We start from the raw sequence: 20,011 nt of genomic DNA on the forward strand, positions 1-20,011 counted from the left end.
GCTTTGTGAGAGACAGTGAGGTTGGTTTTTTTTTTTGCTTTTTTTTTCTTCATTTAGTTTTTGTCCAAAGGCCTTCAGCTGATGATGTGTGCATGTGTGCATTAGTGCCAGTATCCAAGAAACACCTTGAACCATCTGAAAAGCTTTTATGTTTATTTTATTTAATTTTTTTTGCATCTCAAGCTGTCACTGATGCAGCCCATTGGCTCTATGGAATCATCATGGTGGTTGTTTTTGTTCGGTTCATGAGTAGAAATGGCAGTGTCTTTAAAACAAAATTATTTTATTGATGTGCGCTCTTCTATATCTAACTCTCAATCAGTCAGACTTCTGTGTGATCAATGCTGGTAGAGGGCATTAAAACTCACTCAGTGTGTATTTGTGTAAACGCCTGGAGAACGAATCTTCTCCCTCATTCCTCCTTATCTATCCTACCAGACACCTCTCAGTGTCACATGTTTAAAGATATATTAGCCAGATAGTTAATGAGTTTTAACAGCATTTGTTTTAATCTACACTTCTGAGAAAGGTTCATCAGCGCTGTGTTGTACCCTCCACTGATTTTATGCGTTAAAAACGTACGAGACTGCTGCATTTTATGTTTACTGCACATTGTGTTGATCTTCACTGTTGCGTTTCAGTGGATAATGTTTTTCAAATGTAATTTTGCTGCAGGTTAAAGACATCCTTTCTGACAGTGTGACATTAAACAGCAACAACAACAACACTTCAAGACTTCCATTTAGTTTCAAAAGCACCTGATATCTCACTACTTGCCCCTTTTGGCCCTTTTGGCCCTTCCGTCTTAATCTGTCCTATACATTAAGCGCCTTGAAGTAACTTGCTGTATAAATAAAACCTGATTTTTATGATGATCCTGCATGTTGAAATTATATTGTTGTCATTCCTTAAGTGGCTAACACAATCAACCAATAATTATGATCATCCATGAACGACAAAAGCAATAAAGTGCAGATACACAGAGTAACTATTTTGACCTGACCTTTTTGAGGCACAAGTGTCCTATACACAACTAATCAGATCATTAGTCAATGAAAAAATTGAGGATTTTGAGTTGTCTTGTTGATGTGAGTTGGTTTAGCAGAGGCACAGTGTAGTTTCGGGGGAATTCTCACTTCAGTATCTCATTTACGAATCGTCAGACTGCAGGTCCACTTAATCTGCAATAATGCTGCTCTAAGCATTACTCTTGTTGTACTTAATAAATGCAAAATCAGCATGCTAGTCAAGTAAATTCGCTATATACACGATCTGCATGCAAACGACGCGACAGCTGCAGCAGAGCTTTTCATGTGTCGTTAGCCTACGCTGAATAGAGGGGTGGACTAACGTTTAGCATTTTGTGTTGACTGCAGTAGTTACAAGTGTGTGTCTCCCGCCGCCCAAATACTGAATAAAATTTGCAGTTTTGTCTACCAGGCAAGATTAAATCTACCAAGCCTCAAGCCTCTGGCTGAGGAAGAGCTCTGTGGCTGAAGTGCCTTTAAACTGAACTGAAGCATAATTTAGGATATGAAAAACAATACAGCAAGTGAGTGGAGAGAATGAGTGCTCTTCCCAATGTCCTTTTGTTGTCAATGTGTGTGACGCTGGCATGCATTCACATAGTGCCACTTAAACACACACAGCACAATAACTCTCTTGCTTTCCTTTAGCATCATTTGGCCTGAAGGAGATGCCACTAATCTGAGAGAGCGAGGCAGAAATGTGACCTGGTACTGGTTCAAATAAGCATTTATGTTCCTTGTCTTTTTCCACAAAGCTAAAATACAACCAATCACAGGCACGGCAAATTTCTTTTTGTTTTTGCCTGCCATTGAGTTGTCACACTGACAGAAGAGGTCATCTGGACGAATGCCTGCTATTATGGGATATGTGCTCAGAACCCTGTTTGTGGTGGTCAAAAGGTTAAACATCCAATCAGCACACAGTGTAGCAAAACCCTTTAAATCTATGAATCATAGTCGGTTATCAGAGGAATCAATAGAAGTCAATCAAGACATATTTCACAGGCAACCCACAAAGCATAATCCAGGCAAAACCAGATGGAGGAAGAGCTTAAGTCTTCATTTATGTCTGACTGATAGGACTTTTTCGAGGACAACATCTAAGCCTGCAATTACTGATGCTTTTTTGCATTCTCTATCTGTAAATATAAACATCCTAACAACAATTAGATTTTGATGGCAAGAGCTGGAAATTAACATTTTCACCTTGAGCCATTGCGTGCTGGCAGCTGCGGTTAATTGGATACACACAGATGTGTGGATGGATGTATATAGGTGGTGCTGAAAACAGAGTAATTACAATGTCCATAACTTTCATTTACTGAAACTGTATATTGATAACATGTAATTTGGTGAGTTGATTATGAAAAACATCACATAACGTTGTTGCATTACGTGCGAATGGCAAGTGTTTGATTTTTGTACCAGATAGTGTCCAAACAGGGTAACCTATGTATTGATCCAATCTTGGTAAAAATGCATTGTAGTAAATTTGTTTTCAAAAATTAAGTCTCCTCACAAAGGAAATGAATGACAATGATTATTTTGTGTCAGCCGGATATGTTTGAGAAAATGAACCGTCGATTGTTGGAGTATGTGTGTCGGACTGAGAAAAAAAAAAAATAGAAAAGAAAATTGAAACCCAAAATTATTTTGACAAAGGCCGGGTCACTATGACCAGTTGACTGGGTGGCCTCTCATAGACTGTGAGGGTTTTGGGGAGCTCCTGGTCAGCAGTGGTATGTCATCACTGCGTTAAAGAAATAAATACTATCCCATCTGGTCTAAATAAGCAGACCTACAGATTGTACTGTGGCACAGTTTGCAGAAAACTTTAAATGAGGGTTATAAGTAATTTTAAACTCCAGAGCCTGGTCCAATCAAAATATATATACTGTCTGTAGGTCTCTACCTGTTTGTCTCTTTCCCAGTTTCCAGGCTGCATTTGAAGGATTACACTACGCTGTTCTGAAATCTGCTCGTCAGCCTGCCAGCTACTGATAAGCACACTCAGGATCGATTAGATCTGCGTTTAATCTATTCAACTTTTTTCCAGGCGAAAGGAAAAAAAATGCCTAGTATGGTAGATGTGAGGTTCGTGATATGGTGACTTTGAGAACACGTGTCTAGAGGGCAATTGCATTGTAGCCATATTTTCAGGCACAAGATAATATTAAATATGCATTTTCACAAGTCTTCCTCAACAAGCTGCTGTAGGCAAAAACAAGCTAAACAATTCTGAATTATTTTCTATTAACCATAAAGGACAGAGGGACAGATCATTACTGTGAAACACCGAGGTGAGAACAGAACAATGACTTGAAGACAGAAATAAAGAAATGGAGATAAAGCTGTGCTTTTGCCCATCACTCTCACTTGCTGTGTATATTTCTGAAAGAGGGAGCGAGTTTAACAGAATGCTAAACAGCCTAGTGGGGCTTGATGTGTCAGAGCCAATTCACAGGCCTTTTGATTACACAGGCACACACACACACACACGCACACGCCATAGGGGGAAAAAAAAAAAAAAAAAAGACAACGCACCTTTAGCTCATTGCTGATGGTTTGGTATGATGAGGGTTTTCTCCTCAGTATAGTGAGACAGATCTGCCTGGGGAAAAAAAGAGAGTGAATTTTCATTAGCATTGCCATTTATTGAGGAGAAAAGGGTTCAATGACATTTCACTTTTTGTATTTATTCATATGTTAATTAAATGTACCGCAGATCTCATAATGGTGTGCATGCAATTATGTAGGAGATAGTAAGATGATACACGTGTGACTCACTTTATGTTGGAATATTTATAACAAATGGTTTGGTGTTGTTCTTGTAGATAAAAATTAAGCTTTAGAATCAGAGAAAGCATAACACAGAAGACTTAAGAGACTCTTATGCAAATTTTTTAAAATCTAAACACGCACAACTGCACAAACACCCCCTTGTAACCTTCAAATGCTCACTAAGACTGTCAGATACTCTCTCTAATCCTCTTTCTTAAGCTCTGATAATGAATATCTGAGTTTATTTTTTTTTTTTTAATCCACTAAATAAGCGCATCAACAAAGGCAGCAGAAGACTGATGGCATTCAAACAGAGATACTGCAAGTGCTCAAGATCTTCAAACTGTGTTCATATCGCCTTCAAAATATATTGCATTTCACTCGCTCACATCAAAACTGCTGTGGTGATGTTTGGCACGATTGGAACAAGTAAAATATAAGAAAAGATCTGTAATTCATGCGTTGACTTCGCCAGTGCAGTTTGAAATTCACCAAGTGTTTTCCTCAAAGTTTCCTGGCATTTTTTAATTATTATTTTTTTTTATTACTTTTTGTCAGGACTAAGGTCTTTGAGGCCAATGAGCACACGGCTGTCTCAGGTTGCTTTCAAGCTTTAAATATAAATTAAAATTAAATGTTACAATGAGGCATTGCTTTTGGTATTAAGAACGTGGCGCCATTTCATTTATTACTGAAAATTCAAAAATAGAACTGAAGCTAACAAATATCATGATACATTGTCTGTGTAGCAACAGCCCAATTAAACCTAAATCACAGGTTATAAACATATAAAAACTGTATTGTATTGGGGCGGGTTATATTCCATGTAAATCTCAATTTTAAATCACTAGTAACTATTGCATAATGATCACGTAACCGCTGTTATGATGGTGTAACAATATCTGCAGCAGACCAGGTTCTTAAAACTGACTCAGGATTGATTGATAGCAGTTGAGCCAACTGTAAAGCTCCTGTCATCGTCTGGGTCAGAAATCAAATGCGGGAAGAAGGAAAATCATGAAGGGATTTTAGAAACAGAACCTTCTTTCCCTGTCTTTGTGTTTCCCTCACATCCCCAGATCACCTGAGGTGATATCAGGGCAGGAAAAAATGAACAGGACACGTTCGCACCTCCATCAGTAACTACCAGTCAGAAGCCCTTAAGCAAGCCACTTATCCGCGGCCTGTCCCAGAGGAGCAGCTCTCAGTGTTGCTGCTGTTGGCTGTGCAGAGCAGCTCCCCTGTGTGAGTGTGGAGCAGTGCACTCCTGGAAATTTGGGATTTTTGCAAGGCTTCACAGTGTGACAACAGAACAAGGCAGTCTGGCAACGTTAGGTTTTCTAGAAGAATGTTGAAGAAAGATTATCTAGTAATTATGTTGGTGTCATGGCACACACAAGATGAAAAAAATACTGTGAGACAGATATTTTAAACACATTGTAATGGCTAAATATCAAAAGGCCAAAAGCTGACTTTATGTTTGGTACTATATTTCTCACTTCACATCTTAAATGTTCAGTGAAATATCACACAGTGTCAAGGACCAAGAGTCTGCAATAATTAACCTTTTTTTTTTTTTTTCTTTTACAGCAACGAAAGAGCAAAAGTGCTTTTAGCAAGAATTTTGTGAGACATCTAATGGGTCTGCTTTCATGTGCAATTTTTTTTCATCCACACAACCAGAATAGAGATGTTTTTAACATTCACACTTTTCACAAGTGTGATATGTTTAGTGTATCTAAGAGATTTAGACAAAACCTCACAACATAGAGAACTCAAAGAGAGGAAACACACTGAATTAATTCAAACATAAAAAATGCTGCACTAACACTTGTTCAGCGTGATTCTCTGGCAGACATATGTGCAACAGGGATACTATGGCACTGATATAAAACCAAATTAAATAGCTTATCACTATCACTAATATCACAGATATTAATAGAAACAATCATAGTAGTACACAACTCCACAAAATGTTCGACATTTTAACCAGGATGTTACATATTATACTTGTTTGTATTACACCAGCAGTGCAATCACACTTAGAGCCCCGTCAACATTGTCATGGTTTTCAACACAACGGAAATTGCCAAAGAGTCCCTCATCAGCAAAACATTATACCAAGCCATCATTATTCAGTGTTGGTAACATCTCCCTTGTACATTACCGATCAACACCACGCTATCATTCTCATCATGCCGCACATTAGTCTGATTTGTATGCAGGGAACACAATCTCCTAAAACTGAGGAAAATAGAAGAAAAAATGGATTCTCTTCAGCGTATCTGTAGCATTACGTGCTGACACAGCACATGGTGTGAATAGCAACAGATCATTGTGTTGCCAGTAACTACACTTCAGACGTTTCTGAAAAAGGAAGCCTATTTTCCTCTTTCTTTTTTTTTTTTTAAACCCACCGCCAATCATTATTCTGTGATATTAGCAATGATGTTATGGAATTACACCAGCCACTATTGTGCCATTGTCATTATCATTGCACGGCTACTGTAAATCTGTCTACTTTGTATGCAGAGACGATTGAGCTTATTCCAACCGCAAAATGACAGCTTGTTATGTTAGAGAAAATGGATTTCACTGTGTTGTGGTATTGCAAGAGGGGACCCTGAGACAATGCTGTCAATACCATAAAGCACTGTCCAAATTGGTCGTGATATAAAATGTGCAATGCATGAGTAAAGCCCTTATTGATTGGTTGGCCACTTTCAACACCTCTGTTGGTTACATGTCTTCAATGCATGCGCACAGACTTACAAAGCGATAATATTTTGCATTGATTTATTTTGATGATTTAAATTCATATGTGGAGAGTGGTTTTCCTCTCTGTAAACATGGGAAGGGCCTGCAGCTCTTGCTTTGTTTTAGCAATAAATATGATATATGTGATGTATGACTTCACTCCATCATTGTCCTGGACATGTGGACTGCAACAATGAACATAAACAAAATGGTGTGCTTCTAGATAGAAATGTTAGGTGCATCAGAATATATTGACTATTGAATCGGTAGAATAGAAGTGCCCCACAGGCTTTTTTTTTTTTTTTTTTCTTTTTTAATTCTGCTCTCTTTCACTGCACAACAAGCAACCAGAGGCAAAACATTACAGCACTTAGTGTTCAGCTTTCATTTCATGATGCAAGAAATTGAATATTTCTGTTGTACTGTGATACCCTGTTGTATGAGTGCTCTTCTGTTCGACAGGAGTATCAAAGCAGGTACACAATAATACGGCCTGCAGCTGCCAGGAACAAGGTCGTTTAAGGATACAAACTGGCTTTACATATCCATCCCTGCGGAAAAATGAGGAAAAGTTTTCAGATTTCTCTTGAACCTGCTCAGATACATAGACAGACACGTGCGCGATATTCGCACATACATTTAAAGAGCACATGCAAATAGACAGCTTCACATCCAGCCATTAGTTTTGTGTTGGTCATTAGCTAAAAGGCCGGAAGCTGGAGTGAGACCAGAATGATTATTCTGATTATACCCCTCTAGCTCAGTTCTATCCAAGTACATTATGCTCTCTTAGATTAAAATCTGATGTTTTATCTAGTTGGTAAAGCAAGATGCCCGGATTAATTCCATGATAGCTGCCAACTGTAATATCAACATTACTGCTTCAAATTAACCTAAAGTGTTTTTTTTCCAGTCCCATACAAGCAAAGGAGTTGTTCATATTTTGCCAATCCTGAAGTTTTTTTTTTTTTTTTTTAATTTCCAGCTTGGCTCTTTGGATTGCTGCTGCTATCTGGCTTGAGGGTACTACAACACGTGACCTTTTCATTGATGAACTACATCCAAGGGCCCTCAAGTCATCCTTGAAGAGACATTTTGGCCTGTTCAGCCCTTCTTGACAATAATAGATGGTTATAGGGTGGTGCCTGTCACTGAGGGCTAAAAAGCCCTCCCAGCACTATTTGACCACAGCAGTTCAATATGAACCATCTGACAGTTTAATATGAGCCTTTGCAGATGAGAAAAGCTTATTTTTATGTCTCCTTTTAACAGATGACAATTGGTTGCAGCTTTCTGGAGTGCCATGTGGTACAAATTTCTACATCATATGTTTAATTGCAAGCGGCCTGAAAACAACCAAGATGTGGAATAATAATAATAATAATGTCTCATGTCACTGAATTGGTGTTTAACTGGGGAAGTGATTATATGCGTGAATATGGGCGTGTAACTGTAAGCACGTGTTCGTGAGTTTGATGCTCTCGGTATGACTGTGGTGAAATCATGCAAGCAGAATTTGATAGCAGCTTTGAGGATCAGCACAGTTGGCACAGCTGGTAGCTACACGCACGGACGCATGCGCACATGCTCGCGCGCGCACACACACACACACACAGTTCTATCTTTGTGGAGACACATTCACATTCTCGAAACACAAAATCATCACAGCTGAATGTTGAGCCTAAACCTAGTTCTAATGCTCAAACAGGACTTTAGAATTCAACCAGTCAATATGTCCTCACTCTGTAAGGTCTACAGCACATGCTGGTCCTCACAAACATGTATGTCCATGCACACTCATGGACGCACACATACTTTGGCTGACAGGCACTGGTAGACCCTGGCTGTGTCAGCAGTATCCATGAGCCAGTATGCCTTAACTGGTGCCAGCATGCACAGACACCAGTGCATCATACTGTGTGAATACATACAAACAGCTGGAAAGTGTTACCATATAGTGCTCTATGCGCACATATACTTGCACACACACACATTGTTTAGTTGTTTCCTTGCATGACTTTCACATCCACAATCACAGCGCTGCGTAGCGCTGTGGAAAAAAAGACAGTGGGCACCTGAGAATGAGCCCTGCAGGGCGTCAGGAATCTCTGGCCCCTGTATGCCAAATGAACTCCTCTTTATCTACAACTCTTTAAGCTTATTTTTGGTGCGCAATTCCTTTCCTATGTTTTATCTTCAGGCAAACATCCTCCTTCAACAGTCCTCCTCCTCTTTGTCTTCCTCTCACCCCCCCTCCATTTCTTCTCTGACTCATTGCCCAGTTTAAAATAAAATGCTACACAGTAGATGCAGGTGTAAGTGGCGGACAGTTTATTTACAGCAGCTTGGCTGGTAACTATAGGCTTATTTTTTCTTATCCATGAGCATACATATCCTGCACCCACAATAGTGCTATTCCTAGAATATTTGCCCTAGACAGCTGAGTATTTTTCCACTTCCTCGTCTAAACATATAACCCTGATTTTCTGTCAGATTCTCTGAAATAGCACACCAAGGTTAGATAACCATGAAAGACAGGTTGCTCCCCCCCCCCCCAGTGGCCAGCAAAAACTTTCTGGCGTCTTTTAAATCTTTCTTCTATTTAGAAATGTGTTATTTTCTTTTAGTATGAGACCACAAACAGCTATGAGAAATAAACCTCTCACTTATCAACACTCCCAAGGAAGGTTTCACTTCAACAAGTTTCGATGCTGGCCAACTTGAAGACATGGAAAACTCAAAAGAATTAAAGCCAAAGCAATTCTGACACTGCTGATGACTCTGCTCTTTCTCTGGCTGGAGAACATCAAGTGAAGATTAGTGCTGCAAAAAGCTTGTTTTGTTTGACCGACCGTCCAGAACGAACAGATATCTCCATCACTGTGTGTCAGCTTCTCAACTAATTGACAGACAACAACTAAATCTATCTAATGAACGCACTAATTGTACTGTCTCACTCTTGAGATAACTAGATCCACTGAATGGCATAAATTTACACAATAACTAAGTTTGCGGTCTGCAGTGGGTGTGGATGGAAGGTCACAGCTGACATGTGGAGTCCATTTGCCTTTTTAAAACAGGTTTTGATTTGAAAAGCTGTGGCAAGATGGAAGAGTTAGATTCTTCTTTTTGTTTTTTAACTATGCTTTTTTTCTTTTGCCAGATGAAACGATCCCAAAATCAACAGTCGTGGCTCGATGTTTAGTCATCTGGCTGAACGGTGTCGTACATTAACGTGTCGAGCAGGATGATTGTGTGAGCTCATTCTATTGTCTTGACTTTGTAATTACATCTCAGGTCCACGGAGCACTAGGAATTTCAAAATAACGCACTGCAGATGAGCAAATGTAGCTGAAATCTGTGAGCCATCAGTGCTGTCTTTTAGTGATGCTATTACAAATAGAAGCTCATATTTCCTGCATGGATTTCTTCCTAAATTAGGTCTGTCCCTGGGGAAAGGTGTGTTGCTCATTTACAAAAAGCAGCCCATGTTTTGAAATTAGTGAGGTAATTTAAAACTCTTAAGACTGCACCCTCAGCCTTCCCTCAGCCACAGACTTCTTTATTGCTTTAAGGCGAGAAGCTTTTATTAGCCCCTTGAGGTTCTTATCCGCACAAACACATTGTCTGCATCTTGTGTATTCATTGTTTCTTCACATTCAATTGTATCGGTAATTCCTGCTTCCCTTGTTATCACTGTGCAAATAAAGTAAGGAAGCCAAAAACTTAACTTCCACTTAAAAAAAAAAAAAAAAAAAAAAAGGATGGATGCAGTGCACAGCTTGCCAGGAGGTTTTTTGGGCAAACTAATTCAATGTTCGTGGGGTAACAGGGCAAATTTTCATCTGCTAGGATTGTTTCCAGAAGACAGCAAGTCAAGTTCTTATACACTTCCATTAGCGTACCTCATAATGATCACACTGCATCATGTCATCATTTGCCTCTACAGGTAATGTAACCTAGTGTATAGCAGCAAGAAGCAATGAAGGGAACCAGCAACAGAGATTATGTGTGTCACAGGTGAAGGTTTGCGGAGAGTCAAAGAGCGGACAGTGAGGAGATATATTCCACTTGACATAGTGACTGAGAGAGACAGAGAGAAACGAGCCACAATCATTTACCTGACAGGGTGGAGAGGAGGGATAAAGAGCGAGGAGAGACATAGATGATGGATAGAGAGGAGGAGGGAGCAAGAGACACGGGAGGAGGAGAGAAAATAAATATGCTTTTTACATATTCAGTTCTGCATGGCTGGGCTGCTTACGTGTGTACATGCACACTCAGTTATGAGTTGCCTCTCACTTGTTGATGATTTTCATTTCCATAGTTTGTTATTGTATGACACATTCTCTCACTCATGGCAGTACACTCACCACGCAATGATCTCTCAAAACTGTATCACCCCACTTGCAGTGTGACTTTACTCCTTTAAGTCTCTTAAAAGCATAAATCCAACTTCACATCTGACTTGGAAATGAACAGATTAGAGTTTGCAGCTGCTGCCGACACCACATCACATACACATTAATATACAATACAGACACTTCCCTGAACATCAATTCCACATTGAGGAGAACATATCATTATGATCTGAGGAATAATAACCTTGAAATGTTGCTTTCCATTTTTATGCACTCCCGGTTGGTTAAGGAGTTAGAAAGTCCTTCAACTGGAGGACACATTAAGAATTCAAAGTCTGGAAAGTCAAAAGTGTAGATTTTGTCCTCCAGCAATACACTCCTGTTTAGAGGCCTGAAAAACAGTTTGAATTTCATTTATCATTCAGTTGTCATAGACAACAGTTACATAAGGGCCCGGTGACCCTCTGAGGGGCGGTGGCCTAAATATTGAGAAACTCCTTTTCTATTGCTGACCCAGTGTTGTCACCTTTTTGGCAAAGGGACAAGAAAAAAGACATTCCCTCCAAAGATCAATAATGTATTACATTACTGCCCTACAGTGTCTTTTATTACAGTGAAACAACTATTTTTAAAGTACAGCCCGTAACAAATAGCATAACGTGTAGCTGAACTTGATCTGGATTTCATCTTGTGGCCCAAAAAGATTGACGTGTAACAGATTTGCGGTTATGCAGGTTACGTACATATGATTTCAGGCCCATCTCTGTATTTACCGCCGCATCACACAAACTCATGTAAACATAGGGTATCATTGTCCTGCCTATTAATTAATGAGTCCTGAGTGCTGGATGTCTACACAGTCATTCTGCCTCCTCAGAGAAAACCACCGGCAATCCAGTGATTCATCGAATTCAAATGGTCTTGTGGTAAAAGAGCAAAAATGATTGAAAACCAAAAGGAGAAATTCATGAGGCTGGATGAGCTGTGATAAATGTATTAGCACCAGATGACATTTCCATCACCACCTCATCGATCACCTTGGGGACATTTTAAATGGTGGACTGTGTGTGTGTATGTGCGTTTGTGTGTTTGTGAGTGTGTCTGTATCATGCCGAATCTGGTAGATTAAAACAGCTCCCACTCGGAAACACATACATACACAGAATACCAAATGCAAGCATAAAGAAAAACAACAACAGAAGATACGGACATTTGAAACACTGATATGCACGTACACACAAAGGGAATGAACAGGAGGCTACAAAGTTATAACTTTTTATTTTTAACAAGTTTATTAAACCATAAAGCTACAACTCCCCATCCCCTTCTCTATTATGAAAACTTGAGATATTGCGTTCATGTATTAATGCTTCTCTATTCTCCTTCAAATAAGATGGTTTTTGCCTTTGAAGTAAATCAGAGGAGCTCCTTTGCATACTTTATTGTAGTGCACTCAACTCACTGCCAATGATACTTATGCAAGTTACAGAGTTACTAAATGGCTTCATTTTAACAGTGATTTATACCTACTTGCATTTTGGATGTGGAGAAATTCTAATGCAGTAGTGGCCATCACAAATTTCATTAACCTTTGAGAAGGCAGCTGGAAGAAACAATGACATGTGTCATACATCCTCCTGTTATTTGCATGATCCTCCCTCAAAAGCAAATGTTAAAAGGCGAAAGGTGAAGCTCACTCATGACAAGGAAGATGTAGATGAGAGAGACCACTCTGAGCCCTGTGCACCTATAATGAATAACAGGAGCTGCAGGAACCTCCAGAGTCTGAAACAAGGTACAAATGGCTCAGTAAATCTGGCCCTGAGTCCCTGCTCATCTCTGGCCTCTCTCTCTTCCTTTTGGCTTGTCTCTTGGTATTTGCCGACTGCTCTCTTGCAGCTCAGACTCTCTTATCTAAATCTCCGGTCAGACAGAGGAAGAGACAAAGCTGAGGGAGAGTGAGTCAGAGATAGATAATACAGGTCACTCTCCAATGACAGCTCTAAAAGGCATCTGGGGATAGCAGAGTAAATGGGAGGAAGAGAGAAGCACTATATGGATTTCTGTTTTAAGCTGGCACTGTGGAAAACCATGCAGACTTAATAAGTAGCTTGATATGAAAGTTACTGTACATCTGGTGATTTTCAAGGCTCACAGAGTCTTAACCGTTTATTTTAAGATCCACTGAAAGCCTGTGGCCATGATAAATCAGCAAAAAAATATCCACCTTATGCCTGAGTAATGGAAAGCTAAGCTGAGCAACAGTAAGCAGTATTAATGCTATCAATGAAAGAGGGAATTTGTATCTTTTTTTCACCCTTGTCATTTTGATGGAGAAAAATTATCTTTTTTGGCTTAGTCGATTTTAATGTCCTGTTTGTGTTGTTTCGCTTGCATGTTTCCATCTTAAAGCCAGGGATAAAATGTTCAATACTCTAGCGGTATGCAACACTGAAGAATTTTTAATATTTAATGTTTCCTTTTATCACCCAGGATACCCCATATATTATCCTTCGGAGGATGACAGTGCACATTTGTGATCCTTGGGGCTTTCCTCAAAACAGAGGTGACCCCCGAATAGATGATCCTGTTAGATTTTCATTCTATGAGTATCCATAAATAGTAATATTGCATAACATCAGAGGAGATGTAGAGGTTACAGATATAGGTGTGACTGGATACATGGCAGTTTTAAATTGTAATAAAATGAACTGTTCACCACAGTAACCATAATCACAGCGATATTAGAAAAGTGAAAGATAAAGTAATGACAAAGTAATGCTGCCCTCTGACTGATGGTGTTCTGAGCACGTGCCAAGTACGATTTATATTTCCATCACATAGTTTCGTGTCCATCTATAATGTATACATAACCTTTTGTTCCTCACTCATCTTCTAATTTGTGCTTAACTCTTTGCGAGTAAAATTGTTAAAGATTGCTTTACGATCTGACACACACAGACACACATGTATTTCTGGAGGAGTAGAAATGAGAGGTCCTTCAGCACACCTGAGTTGGTGGGGCATTTATGAACGTTCATTTATCTCCCCCGATTCGATTACTTTCTCCCGTTTCCTGCGTCCCTCCCCAGCACAACTTTGTGACTGCCCCCCTCTCTTTCTCCTTACCTGGGGCAGACAGTAAATGCCAAACAAAATTGAATTGGCCATGTTCTTAAACTGCCATCAAATACAGGGCCGTAAGGCGGAGACCAGTCTCTTCATCTTGACTCCAGATCTCCAAATAATAACGTCTGTGCCATATGAAGCAGCTTGGGAGTTGCAGCAGGGGCAAAAATTACTTGCCAGTTCTGTATAAACGCATATGAGTCAGTGAGAATAATTTTGTGAGACCTCAAAAAAAAATAAAATAAAATAAAACATAAACAAAACAAAGTAATAACCTACTGCAGTATATACCATGTACACCCCTCTTCACTGAGGATGTAGCGCGAGACGCTAAAAGAGGCTGTGAAAAAGAAAAAAGAAAAACTTAAGCTAGTTGGCCTGCCCACACTGCAGCCACTGAAGCCTTAAACAAGACAATTTACTGTGTGTCACAATACAGTAAACCTGGAAACAAATCTACGCCGTCAGACCCTCTCAGTGCTGCTTTTCTTGGCTCTGAGTGTTGAATTGATCTACACCAACAACACAACTACTCTTTTCAAGTCTATATTTTTTTAGCCTACACGTTATATATTTAGCCATTTCTCCACTCTCCTTTTCTCTCTACCTTTACTCTCTCTCTGCCCATGCTTACATCCCTCTCTCTCACTATCAGCATTTTCTCCATCTCTCGTGATGCCATCACAGGACTGTGCTGTTAAGTCAGTCTCTATCGGTCTCCATCACCTCACTCGCTCTCTCTCTCTGCATGTGCTTTTAGATGTAGTTTGGTAGAGGTACAGTCAGCCTTGCTGTCCAGGCAAATGAATGTTAAAGGCCTATTGGGTTTCTTAGCACTAGCTGCAATAGCTTTGTCCTTATATAGGTAATACGATGTGCTATGGGTGGGTGCGTGCGTGTCTGAGCTTAGTGTGTTCATGGCTTTTGTGTATATGTGTGTACGTGCTATGGGTAATGTGATGCAGTCTTTTAATTTAGTAAAGGAGACACAGTCAGCAGGTAAAGGTTATGACCTCCGCCAGAGGACTCACACACATACACACACACGCACTAACTAACGTGAAATTGATTTCAAGGTAAAGTAGCAGAACGTATGAGGCTGTGACTGGTGGACCGTGCGACTTCTGTATTGCACATTTGTGTATCTTAAGGAAAGAAAAAAAGGGTTATGATGTCGGTTTTAGAAAAATAGATTTAAGTTGAATTGCCGCTTGGCTTTAAAACTGAACCTAAAGACTATCCACAGATCTTAATGTATATGTCGACCACTCAGAATGGGAGAGGAGTTGACTGAGTTTTTGCATAAAATTCATTTTTGAGGCCACAGGGGACGTCCACCTCTTCCTGGCAGTAATGACTAGGAGAGTCACTTGAAGAGAACTACACAGCAGCAGCAGTAACCGGATCAATGAGGAGACTGCAGTTAGAAAATAGGGGTCGTCGTAATCAATTAGACTCTTAACTGCTGCTTGAATGGTCAAACAACAGCTGATGGAGAATGTCTGTCCCTTCCTCTTACACACTAACTTTTTTCTTTAACCCTGTATTTTTTAATGCTTATTATTATTAATATATATATATATTTTAGGTCTTTCACCCATTTTTCTCTGAACAACTTTTTTTTGACTATTCTCACCTCTCATGCCTTCTAAAATTTTTCTTTTTAGCTTGTAATCTGCTTTTTAATTATATGAATTCCAGTGAGCACTTTTACTGCACCCAATTATCCAGCTGACACGTTTTGTACTGTGGAACCTCGGCAGTGATTCATAGTTGTACATTTTGACTGCCCCAGGCGCATATTGAAGCTTTGCGTCCAAAGTAAAATCCTTCACCATTTCTGTGCCCTTCATTTTTATGCTGCCCTGCTTCTAATTGTTTTCTCTGATTTGCCTTATTTGCAATCACAAAGCTACAAGCTGGTTCCAAACACACCGCAAATGTCGCATATTTCTCTGCCTAACAAGCTGCCTGCTATGCAGTGTCTACACGTAGCCTCTTCTCGCACACTTTTTGTCGTGTTTCTCTGCTTTCCAGATGTTTAGCTACCACTAGTACCTTCAATGGAAACTTGAAGCCTTGTCCTTGTGTTGACACAACAGATGTGGAATCGACATTTGTGTTTAAATAAGTGAGCGTGAGCATAAAAACCTCACATCTCATCTCTTCACGTCAGAGCTGATTCGGCTCATGACTTGTTTGTGTATTAAAAATGCAAAGTGGTTGTTTTTGTCATGGGATAGTTTAACAGCTGTGTAATTTTCTTCATTGGGTAATTTTATTCTTCAATGGATTTTTTTGTCAGGAAATCGGTAACTCAAAAGATTCAGTGTCTACAAAAAAACAAAACCAAAGAACAAATATGGGCCAAACACTTTTTTGCTGTCCAGAGCAAAACAGTTCACATCTCAGTTTCTTGTTCCAAACCAATCATAATTTTCCATCAATTCCACTAGAAGCTTTTCTCATCATTACACGTGCCTTGTGTGACCGGAGTATTTGATGTCAGCAGCAATCTCACTCACACGCACGCACGCGCACACACACACACACACACACACACACACACACACACACACACACACTTGCACTCAAACACCAGGGCAGCCTTATAAATGGTTTATGTCACAATCTTTGTCAAGCACCCCCACCCATCACAATATCACACAATTATACACACATGTGCACACACACACGTGCACAGACAGACAGACACACCCTCAAGCTTAGGCAATGGAAGTGAAAAGCCACTTCAGAGAAATATAATGGAGTTGTAGAACCCCCAAAGCATGCCCGTGTGTGTCTTCATATGTGTGGGACAGTGTGTTTTCATATGAGTTTGTGTAGGATAATGTGTGCATGGCTGTAGTCTTTAAGGTGCGTTGCATAAATGGATCTCTGCATGGTTGAAAGAGATTTGACCTATTTACAACGATGACAACGTTTGTGGATGCACCATGTTTGTGTGTTTGACAGTGAGAAACAGAGAGGGACAGTATAATTGTGGCTGTGAGTGTCGATGTACATGTGCAAACATGTAAAAAGTGTGAACTGTAATAAGGCTATAACAGGTCTTAATGTCTCACCATTTGGATTTCCATATGGTCTAATTCATTTACAGTTTTCCATTCCTAGCAAAATGACTTATAATGAGAGAACAGCTGAGGGATATTTAATTCATTTATAATTAACATTACAATCAACAAATTACAAAATGTAATGGACAAAAGCTTTGGTGAAATGACAATATGGCTGACAATGCAGAAGGTCATTTAAGAGAGAAAAAGGAGAAAAAGAATATAAACATCTTAGGAGAGTAGTAAAGAGGACTTTGTTTTATCTATTATTATTCAGATGCATCATTTAGATAAGGCAGACGGACATAAATAGATGGACTAGGGAGGTGGCGGCTGCTTTGCTTGCAAAGACACGGCTGCTGATGAATAACCCCATCTCCCATCTTCATTACGACCAGAGCTACCGGTGCTACATGCACATACACAGCAGAATCTGTCACAGATCCCCTCTAAACAGCCTCAGGGGAACCAGGGATGGACCGGGAGAGAAAGATAAAGGGAGAGAGAGGGAAAGAGAGACAGCAGAAATGCAAGGTGTGTCCTGGGCTGTAGATAAGCATAGAGAGGGTATGATGAGGAAATGAAAAGCAGGACAAAGCACACTAGGAGGGTAAACACCTGTTTGCCCAGATTTTCAGGCAAATCTGCTATTTTTAGAATGCATCTAAACAAATCTCAAAGCTCTTTTGTGCTTTTGTCAGCCAGTTGCAGCACTAACTGGCTATAGACTGAATAATTTGTGAAGCCAACAGGACTTAGGAGACACACGTGAGGCTATTAGTGAGTTATCAGTGGCTTCTCGGCTGTCTGAATATTTGTGTGGCTCTGCAGCCTTTTGAAATGACGCCTGTCTAACAGTTGGAGGAGGTGAGGTGTTGGAGGATGATTAGAGACATGACTGGAGGTCAACCCAATCTAACCGAAGTTCAAGCTTGTTAGGGCATTTTGAGTGTGCACCGTGAAATTAAGGCTTTGATCCATTCAGCTAACTTAAATTGGTCAGCTGAGGACAAATCAGAGGACTGTTTTACATGAGAGCTGCATTCTGTGTTGGAAATATTGCTGCTGTAAGCAATATAACTTTTGTTCACATAATCCCTGAATATGCCAACCCTTTCAGAAGGATAGTTCTGATAACAGATAAAACACAAATAGCAGTGCCCTAAAAGAAATGTCAGAAAGAAATGCAAATCCATGGGAGGAAAATGGTTTCAGTGCCATTAGAACAACAGGAAGAAAACTTGACTCAGTGGGTCTTGTGGTATGTCTTCAGGAGAAGATTTTAGTTTGCAATTGTTGGAGATTCTCAGACTTCGAGCCCCCTTTTTTTTTCACCAAGCCCACAGTTTCCTGGGAAATCTGGCAATTGCTTTGAAATCCAGAGCTGAGGGCGGTCCTCCTCTGGCTTTACCAATCCAGCAAGTGGACAGCTTTTTGGCTCCGTGATAGCGAACAACGTCAGATCATGCCCAGTGTTTCAGACTTGTGTTGGATCTGTGTAGTGTGTGAGAAAATTGAGAAAAACCAAATACAAAACAAATCCACCTAGAGTCAATCTTTCCATAATATGAAACCTTTTTTTTTTAAACTTCCCAGGCTACAATTACCTTATACCAAACTGATTCAACCACTGGGGAATGAGTAACAGTGAACATTTCCTAAATTTGATTTCATTGCTAATATTTTCTTCCTTGTTTTCAACATCTTTTGAACTTGAGATGAGAAACAACTGGAACTTAAAGCTAACCTCCTGTTTTGTTGGCTACTATAAAACCAGGTGCGATACATGTATGGAAAGCTGGAGGGAAGTGAGACATAGAGAGATATAAACTGGCCTTTCAAGGGCGCAGTAATGAGACATTTACTTTTTTATATGATTCAAATCACTTTATGAAATGTTTTTTAATATGTGTAGCACAAGGCTACTTTGTCTGCCTCTCGTATTTCCCTGACACGCAGAGACACCGCTACACAAAGGAAAAGATAAAGGGAGAGGCATCATTACCTGCAAGCACAAGACTGTATGATGACATCCGTTTGCAACATCTAGACATTCAAAATCCAACCTATCCCGCTGGCTGCCTCTCGCCTGAGCTCCATCTCTACATTGAATAGTAATTTATATATTGAGAGCATATAAATCTGCCTTTAAAAAAAAGCCAAGAACACTAAGAGGATTTGTCGATCATCAGGTGAGTTTGTTCGTTGTTTAACAGAAAATCATGAGCAGACACAAGAACATGAACTGCTTGAGATTCAGCTCTTAACAGACTGGAGGTAGGCCTTTGTAGGCTGATGTAGCGATGTGTCTGCTGTCTAGCAACTGTGTACTTTTCTGGATTTGCTCTGACTCAGTCCACCTCCATTCAAATTAGCATTTGTATGCATTGTGACAGACCAAGATGAAGAATTTCCTGATGTGCCACATCATGCGAAGTAAACAGGAAGCAAATTAAAACAGGCAGCAAAGACTATTCATATTTAGACACTTATTCCACTGCAGTTTAAAGTTAAGGGTGAAAAGGTCGAATGGCAGAGGGAGCAGTGGGAGCTGCCTTTGACTGTTAACAGGAACAAACAACAGACATGAAAGGACTAACCATTTACATCACATTCAGCTCAATTTGTAAGCCATTTACTGTGTGTGTGGGTGTGTGCGTGTGTGTGTATGTGTGTGTGTGTTTTCAAACCTCCTACTGTGTCTCCCTGCAGGTCTGGCACACACTCCATTTAAATAAGTGTCCCTTTTACGGGAATTCACTTCACTGTTATGTAAATGACTGATATTACAGAGGTTCTTTCTCTCACCACTTTTTACTGCTTTGCCACATTATCTTGTGACATCCACTGAAAAGTAAGGTAGAAAGTTTTTACCAAC

At 39.9% G+C, this 20,011-nt stretch overlaps 1 protein-coding gene across 2 annotated transcripts in view; it reads right to left on the bottom strand.

Annotated features, from left to right (window-relative positions):
• The window catches only part of cdh11 (cadherin 11, type 2, OB-cadherin (osteoblast)), a 78,197-nt gene that overhangs the window by 39,666 nt on the left and 18,520 nt on the right, over nt 1-20,011 (bottom strand). For both annotated transcript variants that reach the window (XM_029520513.1, XM_029520514.1), the window contains exon 2: nt 3,573-3,639. The gene's annotated coding sequence lies outside the window, so the exon portion shown is untranslated. The remainder of the gene's footprint in view (nt 1-3,572; nt 3,640-20,011) is intronic.

Source organism: Echeneis naucrates, chromosome 15 (assembly GCF_900963305.1).
Source record: "Echeneis naucrates chromosome 15, fEcheNa1.1, whole genome shotgun sequence".
Lineage (NCBI taxonomy): Eukaryota > Metazoa > Chordata > Actinopteri > Carangiformes > Echeneidae > Echeneis > Echeneis naucrates.